Source organism: Trematomus bernacchii, unplaced genomic scaffold (genome assembly GCF_902827165.1).
Source record: "Trematomus bernacchii unplaced genomic scaffold, fTreBer1.1, whole genome shotgun sequence".
Lineage (NCBI taxonomy): Eukaryota > Metazoa > Chordata > Actinopteri > Perciformes > Nototheniidae > Trematomus > Trematomus bernacchii.
The window spans coordinates 4,014,243-4,024,726 of NW_022987839.1; the positions used below are offsets into that span (position 1 = coordinate 4,014,243).

The 10,484-nt window shown below is 41.7% G+C and overlaps 1 pseudogene; it reads left to right on the forward strand.

Annotated features, from left to right (window-relative positions):
* The first annotated feature begins 1,116 nt into the window (after positions 1-1,116).
* LOC117500105 lies at positions 1,117-10,484 on the forward strand (annotated as a pseudogene).

A 10,484-nucleotide genomic window follows, 5' to 3' on the forward strand; every position in this document is an offset into this window, starting at 1 on the left:
CTGTGAAAGGTTACATTGTTTTGTTGTTTTATATTTTACACCTAGGTTAAAGCCTTGTATTTATTTGCTTTGAATTGATATTGAGTATCCCAAAAGAAATGGAAAGTAATTAAAAATCAGATACTTACAGTAGGTTACTGACAATTAGGTAATTAGTCATTGTAATGGAATACATTGTCACAATTAAGCTAAGTGGAACAAACAAATAGCCTCACATGATCTTTAGTCTTTAGTCTTTAGTAGAATCCAAACATATATGTGAGTAATTTGTTCATTTGCATTAACACATAATAGATAATGAAACATAGGAACAAAAAAGCTTTATTAAATGTTGCATGTAGAAGAAAATGCTTTAATTCAACAACAAAAAAATTGAAAACCTCCGTAATCTGAAGGCAAAATGATTTTACCTAAAAACAGATTACTGGATATAATGATTGGATTAACAGGAATATTCAGCAGTTTCTTGAAACCTGACGATTTACTAGCCAAAAATGCGTTGTCAGTACACATGCAGATACATTGTAAGTGTACATATTTATATCCATGTTTGCCACGTTGTCTGATAGTGAGTCCCTGTTTTATTTGTAATGTGCATGCACAAGCCCTTACGGGTACAACATTTCTGCTGCTGATTTGATGATATTTCATGGATCCACAATTTGGGGCACAGCAAGAAATGTAGAAATGCAACAACAAATGTGTGCGGCCTCAAGGCTGCAAGTACTATTATTATATTTTATACCCCGTCACCCAGCTGTGATGATTCACATTTCTTGTATTAACTCTTTGTAACTCTTAATATAAATGCTTTTAAACTTGACATTTACACATATTGTGAGTGAAAATAATAAAATGAAGACTCACTTCTAGCAGTTTCAACATATTTTGTTAAGACTAGAGCTTTTAATGAGACACTTGAGCTCGCCTGTCTTTCATAAAGTGCAACAATTCTGGAGGCGGGACACCAGGATTATGAAAATTGATTTGAAAATGTTTTTTGTGAGGAAATAATTTCTCCTGAAACCCCCCCAACTACCCCTAGGTGCCCTCAGTCGGGAACCAGAACTTTTTGTTTATTTGCTCTTGTTGAGCTTCTCCATGAGATGAACCGTGATGACAGCAGACACCATGATGATCAGACCCACAGAGAACACACACGTCTTCACCAGGCACACAGATAACCTCTCTGGAACTGAAACACAACAAACAGAGACTTTCATATCAAAACCGACACAGAGATCCAGACTGAGACGCACAACTGAGTGGAAGCAGCAACTCAGGTATTATTCCTTTTCTTGGATAACAGTTTGAGTCCTAAATTGTAAAATACATGCACTGCAAAGTGCATTTGAGTTTTACAGACTGCCCGTATGGTTTTATGGTGATGTATTGTTAACTCTGGTTTTTTGCTTATTCAAATATTCATGTTTAAATGTTGTTTTAAAAGTTCTGCACTTAATAATGATAAGAGCCAAATTGCACATTTATTCACAAAGAAGTTTTGTTAAACTTAAATTCCAAACTGTTTCTTATTATCAGGAAATAGTTTTGTCTTTCAGTCTTACCATCTTGCTGGTGGCAGACATCTTTGATCGTTTTTGTGTCGCTGGTCTTATAGTAAAGACACTTTCTGCAACCAACTACACATGTGGTGCTTTATCTAAAGCACACTCATCTTTTATGGTGATCTGTATGTAGAGAATTCTGCATAACAAGATTGTTTACATAAGTCTACAAATATGTGCAGAAACACAAATATACTGTTGTTTTACTTTGACTTTTCTCCAAAACTAATTTGTGCAGGGAGGCGTGTGGCGCAGTGAACTAGTGCGTTGGTGTTCGGATCAGGGTAGCACAGGTTCAAACCCCACTGCAGTCAGCATGTCGTTGTGTCCCTGGGCAAGACACATCACCCCAAATTGCTCCTGTGGAGTTTGGCCACAGTATTGAGTATGTAAGTCGCTTTGGATAAAAGCGTCTAACAAGTGACATGTAATGTAATGTGCTACATTCATGCACGACACTATAGCTACAGTTCTGTATTTTTGTAGAATTGAACAATCTTTTTATGCAGAATTCTCTACATACAGATCACCATAAAAGATGAGTGTGCTTTAGATAAAGCACCACAGTGTGTAGTTGGTTGGACAAAGTGGTGTGTACTATAAGTGAAGTCTGTGCCATTTGGTGCCAAAGTTTGGTTTTGGTAAGTGTTTATGTAGTTTTTGGGTGCAGTGCTTAATTTTGCAAGATATATGAGGTGTTTTGCACTTTGGGTGTGTAGTTTTGTGAATTGTGTTAAGTGTTTTGACTAAATGAGCCCTGTTGCAAAAAAAGTTTTTTAGCAATTGAAAGAAACTGTAACACAGAAGGCAAGTGTAACCCACGGATATATCAAATTCTTTCCAAATGCAGATTATCAGTCAATGTTGTTATCCAAGCTTTAAAACTGGGCACAGCTTTTGATTTCCTTTATAGGAGAATATGTTTCTTTGCCCACAGGAGAGGACAGGAGATGAAGTTGTGCATTTGAAGTGTGTTACATTGTTCAGATGTGCCCAGTATCACAACACTGGATCTGGTTGTAGTTGGACTTTAAATGCCTTTGAGAAGGATGAGAATATTGCGACCCAAAAGTTTTGGAATTTAGGGCATGCACATTAAGTCTGCCTCTGATTGTTCACATTTCTCACAGAATGGTGACACTTCGGGAAAGAGTATATGAAGTTTTACTTTAGAGTAGTGCAACCTGTACATTTTTTAACAGTATGAGGCAGTGTCTGGCATTAACCTGTTAAGCACTGGGCCTATTTTTCAGGCCTCAGGCTCGAAAATGACATGCCCAGAATGAATGAGTATATTTTCACAGCTAAAAGGGGTATATGAATATTGTTTTTTACCAAAGCAATGATACACCTTTGAGTTGGCTGTAGAAGTGTCAGAATCAATATAGATGTTGCTGTGTCAGAGTAAATTCAGATTGAACATAGTAAAACCATTTAAATTCTAATCTCCCCGCCTAAAAAAACAAAGATTTTTATAGTGAAAAACACCCTTGAATGATGGAATAGTAGCCCAGAACCTTTAGGAATCCAAACCATAATACATCATAAGTACCCTGTGTCAGGATAGATGCTGATTTAAGATGATCTGACTAAAACCTGAACCTATTGATCTGTCCCTGCTTAGATTGCACGGCCAAAGAAGCGAGGGGAGACGGTGAAGTTTAGCCAGCATGCTGTGGTGTCGACCCACGAAGGGCGACCCTGCCTGATGATCCGGGTGGCCAACATGCGCAAGAGTCTCCTGCTTGGGTGTCAGGTAAATGTGCATTGAGACAGAGTATACTGTAGATTAACAGATATTAAAGATCTCCTATCATGCTATTTTGAGGCATATATTATGGGTCTCAGATATATACAAATATATAAAAAACATGTCTATGATGTGTTTTGCTCAAAATAGTACAGGTTAGCTCTGAGTGTTAGCAATAATTGCTAATGTTAACTGTAGACCATATTACGTCCAACATTTCTGCACATGCAGTGGCGCTACAAGTTATTCTTGTTCACGGCTACGTTTGCAGGGACCTGGTTCCTGTTCGGGGTGCTGTGGTATCTGTTGGCACTGGTGCACGAAGACCTACTTGGTGAGAATGTGGGGGACTAAGCTTTAATGGGTACTTCCATGTGTCTTCCTAGAGAAAAATATTTGGGTCACTATAGATGATTCAAAGACCTCCCTGTATAGAGTGAGTTCAGTCCAAAGACGTTCCCATGAAATCTTGCTTCCTGAAAAAATGCTACGAGCAGCAATAAGACATTTTTATAACCCCTCCCTACTGGGGTCAAAACAGAAATCTCACTGGTATCTTGAAACATTTGTCATAAAACTGAACCTAGTTGTGAATACAATTTTGGCCAAAGAGACCCTTTAACCTCGACAGGGGTTCAATTCCATTCACCAAACCCAACCACACTGTCATATTAGAACTAAGTTTAACTCCTAAAGAGGCCCTATTATGCTTTTTGGGAATTTCCATTTCCTGTAGTGTTGGGTATTGGACCCCTTTAAACTGGGTTTGTGGATAAACGACCACGGCAGGGCTCGAGTCAGATAGCACAGAGTCATCGGATGGTTATAAAATGTCTTTACTACTCAGAGCATGGAGGGAACATACGGTACAACATGTTGGAGAACAGGATAATTTGAGAATAGAGAATGGAGAATGGAGAATAGAGAATGTTGAAGTTTATCATCAGTGACTTCTCTCGGATTGCTGCTGCTCCACTGCTGCGACAGCATGCACATAATAAAGTGTGAACGGCTCAAACAGGAAACAGAAACAACCTGCATTACAAAATAAGATCCCGTTTCAAAATAAGACTGCTGAACATGAACAATTCTTAACATGTAGTGTGCTATATACCCTAGGTTGGTGTGCATGTAAATGGTCTGCATCCCCCCCTCAAAGTAGAGTCACAAAGTACAAATATAGACCTGAATATGAGCATCATATGTCCTCTTTAATAAATAATAACAGAAGAATCAAAGGTATCCCTGTCCCAATTGGGCAAACACATACCGCTGCTTATTTAGTCACATAAAATGCTTTAGTTTCAAGACCAAATTTCAGTTTATATTTAACATGTTAACTTGTTGCCAAACATCTGTTCATGTGACTTTGGACATGATAGCATGAAGTGCATTAAACATCTTGAGGGTCCTTCACACTAAAGACAAAGTGTGAACACAGCTACACTCTACACAGCTCTGAAAAGTGGGTGTCAATTATAGAGTGGTGTAAAGTGTCATATCAGCAGGAGGTGTTGAAGTGGGTGTCTGGAAAACATGACATTTAGGCCCCGGCTCCACGAGAACCCATACGGCAAAACGCAACGGAGTAACGCAAACGCAACCGCAAAAAACCTTCCGCCCACACGCAATATACACCGGATTGTGTCAAGCTCCACGAGACGGCTCCGTTTACATCCAACCGCTGGAAAAGCTGCAGTACATAAGCCGAACCTGTACGTGGCGCTGTAACTTCCTCCACAAAAGCAGCAACTTCCTCCACAAAAGCAGCAACTTCCTCCACAAAAGCAGCGAGTATAAGATCCCCCCCGGATGTGTAAGGCACAAACAAACAAACAAACACACAAGGTAGAAGATGGCTGATATTTGTGCAAGAAAGGAGGTCTTTTCGTGGACTGATGATGAGGTTGAACTTCTACTTCGGGTCACATTAGAGTACAAAACTTCATTAATACAGGAGAATGTTGACTGGGAGTCCTGCAAGTTGAAATATAGCGATATAGACAACTTATTTCAGGCGCAGTATCCGAGGACCGACACAGGGAAGGATTTCCCTTACAGCGTGGGGGCCATTACAAAGGCCCAGCTTGCCGCCAAGCTTAAACAAATCCGCATAAAGTACAGGCATGCGGTGGACACGAAGCGTCGGAGTGGCCAAGGACGTGTTGTGCACATGTTTTTTGAGCTGTGTGAAGAGGTCTGGGGTGGCTCGCCTGCAACGTGCTCCCTTAGCTCGGGCATCGAGACGGGGGACCTGGAAGAGTCGTCTTCCGGACCAAGCTCACCCCGGAGTTTGGAGCGTTCCAGCGATTCGCCACCGCCAGAGTCGAGCGAATCCAGCGGAAGTCTGCCAGCTGCTGCAGTTGTACAGCATCACAGGAATCTGCTCCAGGTATGTTCATGATTTCAAGCTTAACGGACTTGCTACATACTACGATACAGTACCTTCCACAGAAAAACTGAACACGTTTAAGCTTTGTAAAAGTAGAATGTATTGAGAGCTGTTGTATTTGTAAAAGTAGAAGCTATTGCACAACATGCCTTTGGTCTTATGTGATCTGGTGGCTATGGTCCTATTGTGTAATAATAAAAAAATGCTCTGGTTTATTCAAGGTGCAGCTGAACGGCCACAGAAGTGACCGCTTGAAAACAAAACTTCCAGTTGACCATGCCGTGCAGGAAGACCTGAAACTCAAAAGGAGGATGGTGGAGCTGATGGAGCAAAATCAGAAAACGTCCACCCGCAACGCAGAAAGCTTTGTTCAGATGAATGACAATATTCGGGAGGGCTTTTCCCTGATGAGGGAATTCATGCATGCACAACCCCACAACAGCATTGGTGGACAATTACCGGAACAGTCACCGTACCTGTATAGAAGGCCACAGCCTGCCTACACACCAAGCCCCTCTGCACCACACCCCTCTGCACCACACCGGCACACGAGGACCCCTGACCCCCCACGGCAACCATCCCAGTATTCATACAGCCAGTCACTCTTTGAAGAGGACTGTTGAAGCACAGAGCTTCAGTTTTTGTTGCACTTTATATGTATATAAAGAAAGTCTGGAAGTGGGTGCAGCAAATGTAACTTTTTTATTCCAGTGAATATTTTTTGTTGCCAGTGAAGGTGTTAAAGCACAGAGCTTCAGTTTTTGTAGCACTTTATATATATATATATATATATATATATATATATATATATATATATATATATATATAAAGAAAGTCTGGAAGTGTTTTTAACTTGTTATTCCAGTGAATATCTTTTGTTGCCAGTCAAGGTGTTATATTCCTTGTTTCACTGTGAACATGTGGACTGAAAGCATTTCACTTTTTATTCCATAAATGTACATATATATATATATCATTATAGCTCTTGCAACTCTGCTTAATAAAAAACATTGCAAAATAACAGTCTTGTCTCTCATGTCAATGTACTCCGCAAGCACTCTTCACTGTCTTTCCCTCATTACAGTCAGTGAGATATCTATTACTGGCCAAGTTGACTGATAAAGCAGTGAGCTTCAGTTTGTGGCGTAGTAAGCCAGTTGTTTAACCCATAAGAACCCGGACCCGTTTCTACTTGGGAACATTGAGAACATAATTAAGACATATATAGACCATATTTCTGATAAATAACCCCCCCTAGTGTCATATAACTCATAACTTCAATAATGAGGATGCTTTTTTGGTTTAAATAGGTTAGAACATTGTTTGAACTGAAGAATAAAGGATATATTAACTAAATGTAATTGAATCAGCTAAATAAACTGAGCAGATCATAATCATATTTCTAATCGTGCATATGTCACTCCGGGTTTCCTGTGAAAGTCAGGATGGAACATCAGTGTAACTTTACAGAACATTAAAGTTCATGTGACACCGTGCCACGTTGGTTCCTTATGGGAAAGTATAAATATACATATGATAATTAAGACATCTATATACTATATTTCTGATAAATAACCCCCCCTAGTGTCAAATATCGGAAATGTCACATGTTGCACTTTAAGTTCAAAGAAAGTCTGGAAGTGGTTGCAGGCAATTTTATTTTTAATTTCACACTTTGAACATTGGAGAATCACATATTTTGTTGCTTAATGTTACATACATTAAGAAGTACTAAGTAAAAAAAAAAAAAATGGTCACTGAAGGAGCTGCACAGTGAATGTAACAAATAATGTTTATCAGATGTTAACACAGTAACCTTCCAAAAAAAAAAAATACAGTCTGTCTTTTATGTAGTCCTACGGGTCAATGTAAGCCGTAAGCACTCTCCTCACTCTCTTTCCCTCCCCCTCATTACAGTCAGTGAGATACCTATTGCTCTGTGTGGGAGGCTGTAAATCCCTGTCAGCTTGAATTGTTCCCAACACAGACTGATCATCCACAGCCTCCTTACTGGCCTCACAAACATTGTGGAGGACAAAGCAGGAGTAAATGACATGGGGCAGGTCAACCAAGTTTATGTCCATAGGCCTTCTAAGAGCAGCAAATCTGTTCTTGAGGCGACCAAAAGCACACTCAATGACCATACGTGCCCTACACAAAGTTAGCCCAAAGTACTGTTCCTGAACTGTGGAGCCACCGGTTGCATATTCCTTCATCAGGTACGGCAGCAGCGGGTAGGCAGGATCACCAAGAAGATAAATTGGTATGGCCTCCTCCTCGTCCACAATCTGTTTTCTCAGAGCAGGGATCTTTCCAGTTTTCAAGTACATGTTTACCTTTGAGTTAGCAAAGACCCGTGCATCATGCACACTCCCAGGCCACTTTACCACGACATCCATGAATCGGTACTTGTAATCACAGACGGCCTGTACATTAAGGGAATGTCTGCCTTTCCTGTTGATGTAGTCAGTGGGGTTGGTAGATGGCTGCTTGATTTCGATGTGGGTTCCGTCCACTGCTCCTAAACATTGGGGCATGTGATGAGCATGATCGAAGCCCTCAACCAGATCCGCGGTCTCGGGCTCAGTAAAAGGCAGCTTGATATATTTTGGACCCAGGTGGATTGAGATCGCTCTGCACGTCTGCCTAATAATGTAGGACAAAGTCTGGCGCGAAACACCGAAGGCGTTAGCAGTCTTCCGCATCCTTCCCCCATCGATCAATTGGTGCCCTCATGTTTGTTGTTTGCCTTTCAATATATGGGCACAGTTCTTCGGTCAGGGCGACGACAGAGGCTCTGGACATGCGGAAGTTCTCCCTCCATTCCTCATCCACGACAACGCCATTGACAAAATTGTCCCACCAACTGCTGCTTCTGCCCGGTCTTACCCAAAACCTTCTCCTGGTTGCCCTTCGGGTTATTCCCCGCGGTACTCTTAGCAACATGTAGGTCATGTTCTCCATGTCCTGTTGTTGCTGATGGATGAGCTCCTGTAGATGTTGCACAAAGAACTGTAGCATGGTCAGTAGCGACTGGAGCACGATAGCAACCCTGCGATCCGCCATTGTTGTTGTTAACGAAACACATCAGCAATGATGCGGGGTACGCGGAGAGGTGGGAAGAGGTGGGAAGAGGTGGGGAGAGGCGGGGCTATGAAACGGATGACCGTATAGGCGACCCCACGGCCCCGTTGGACCCCCCAGAGCGCTCCGTTCCCAGATCTATCCACCTTTGGACCCGTTGTCGTTTGCGGGGTCTGTTTCTACGTTTCCCTTACGGCGTCGTCGAGCTTAAAGGGCTATACGCATGAGAAATATGCGGATTCAACCCGTTTTCGTCCCTGTGGAGCCTAGGCCTTAACCATCTAGAATCTCTATGTCCTTGTATGCACTTGCATTGGGGGTGAGTGTTATTTCTTATAGTGTTGTAAAGACATGAGGTTGTTGATGCAAATTGCATTTCCTGGGCCTAGTCTTGAGCTTAAACAAAAAATTAAATTAAACATCTGCATATCTCAAATATGCTCACCCCCACTTCCTCTAAATATCACTTCTTCTTACGCTTGCTCAACTTACCAGCATACAAGTTATAAAAAGTACTGTAATGACACATAGCAATAGCATATTTTCAAGGCAGACACTTGTTTACTCTTACCTCAAAATGTATAGTTTTTAAGACAATGGCCAGTGTTAGCGTGTACAGAGTTAGAACAAAACAAAAACACAACATCACAAAAATAACTTTGTATATTCCCCTAGAATTTGACCCTCCATCAAATCACACACCATGTGTGATGCAGGTGCAAACCCTGACGGGGGCTTTCCTCTTCTCCCTGGAGACCCAGACCACCATTGGTTATGGTTTTCGATGCATCACTGAGGAATGTCCAGTAGCCATCATCCTCCTCATCGTCCAGCTGGTGCTCACTATGCTGATGGAGATCTTCATCACCGGTACCTTCCTAGCCAAGGTAGCCAATGCGTAAATATTTAACTGCCAAGTATTGTATATTTACATAGAACTTTGCTGTTTTCTTAATAATTGCTGCAAAAAGTGAAAGAGAATTTGTTTTTTTCTAATAAAAAGCAGGTGTGTCCTCTCCTAATTTGAAGCACAACTGCAGGCAATTCTTGAACAGGCATTCATCTGTTCCTATGTTGAGTGCAAAACTCCTCAACAAGTTTTATCAAAGATGATCAGACTAAAACCAGAACCTATTGATCTGTCCCTGCTTAGATTGCCCGGCCAAAGAAGCGAGGGGAGACGGTGAAGTTTAGCCAGCATGCTGTGGTGTCGACCCACGAAGGGCGACCCTGCCTGATGATCCGGGTGGCCAACATGCGCAAGAGTCTCCTGCTCGGGTGTCAGGTAAATGTGCATTGAGACAGAGTGTAGATTAACAGATATTAAAGATCTCCTATCATGTTATTTTTAGGCATATATTATGGGTCTCGGATAAATAAAATATATAAAAAACATGTCTATGATGTGTTTTGCTCAAAATACCAAACAGATCAGGCATTTTAGACATCCATTTTTCCTTTTGCCTCCACTAGGTGGGGGCTGGACAGATCCAGAGTTGGCGGACTTTGAGCTGTTGGTGATCATGAGTGCAACAGTTGAACCAACCTCCGCTACCTGCCAGGTGCGCACCTCCTACCTGCTGGAGGAGATTCTGTGGGGATCCGCCTGGAGCAGAGCTACAAGGAGAGAGGGGAGGAACGTGGCTGAGCCAGAGACACTCCTCTCAGTGTTCGCATCTGCAACGTGTGA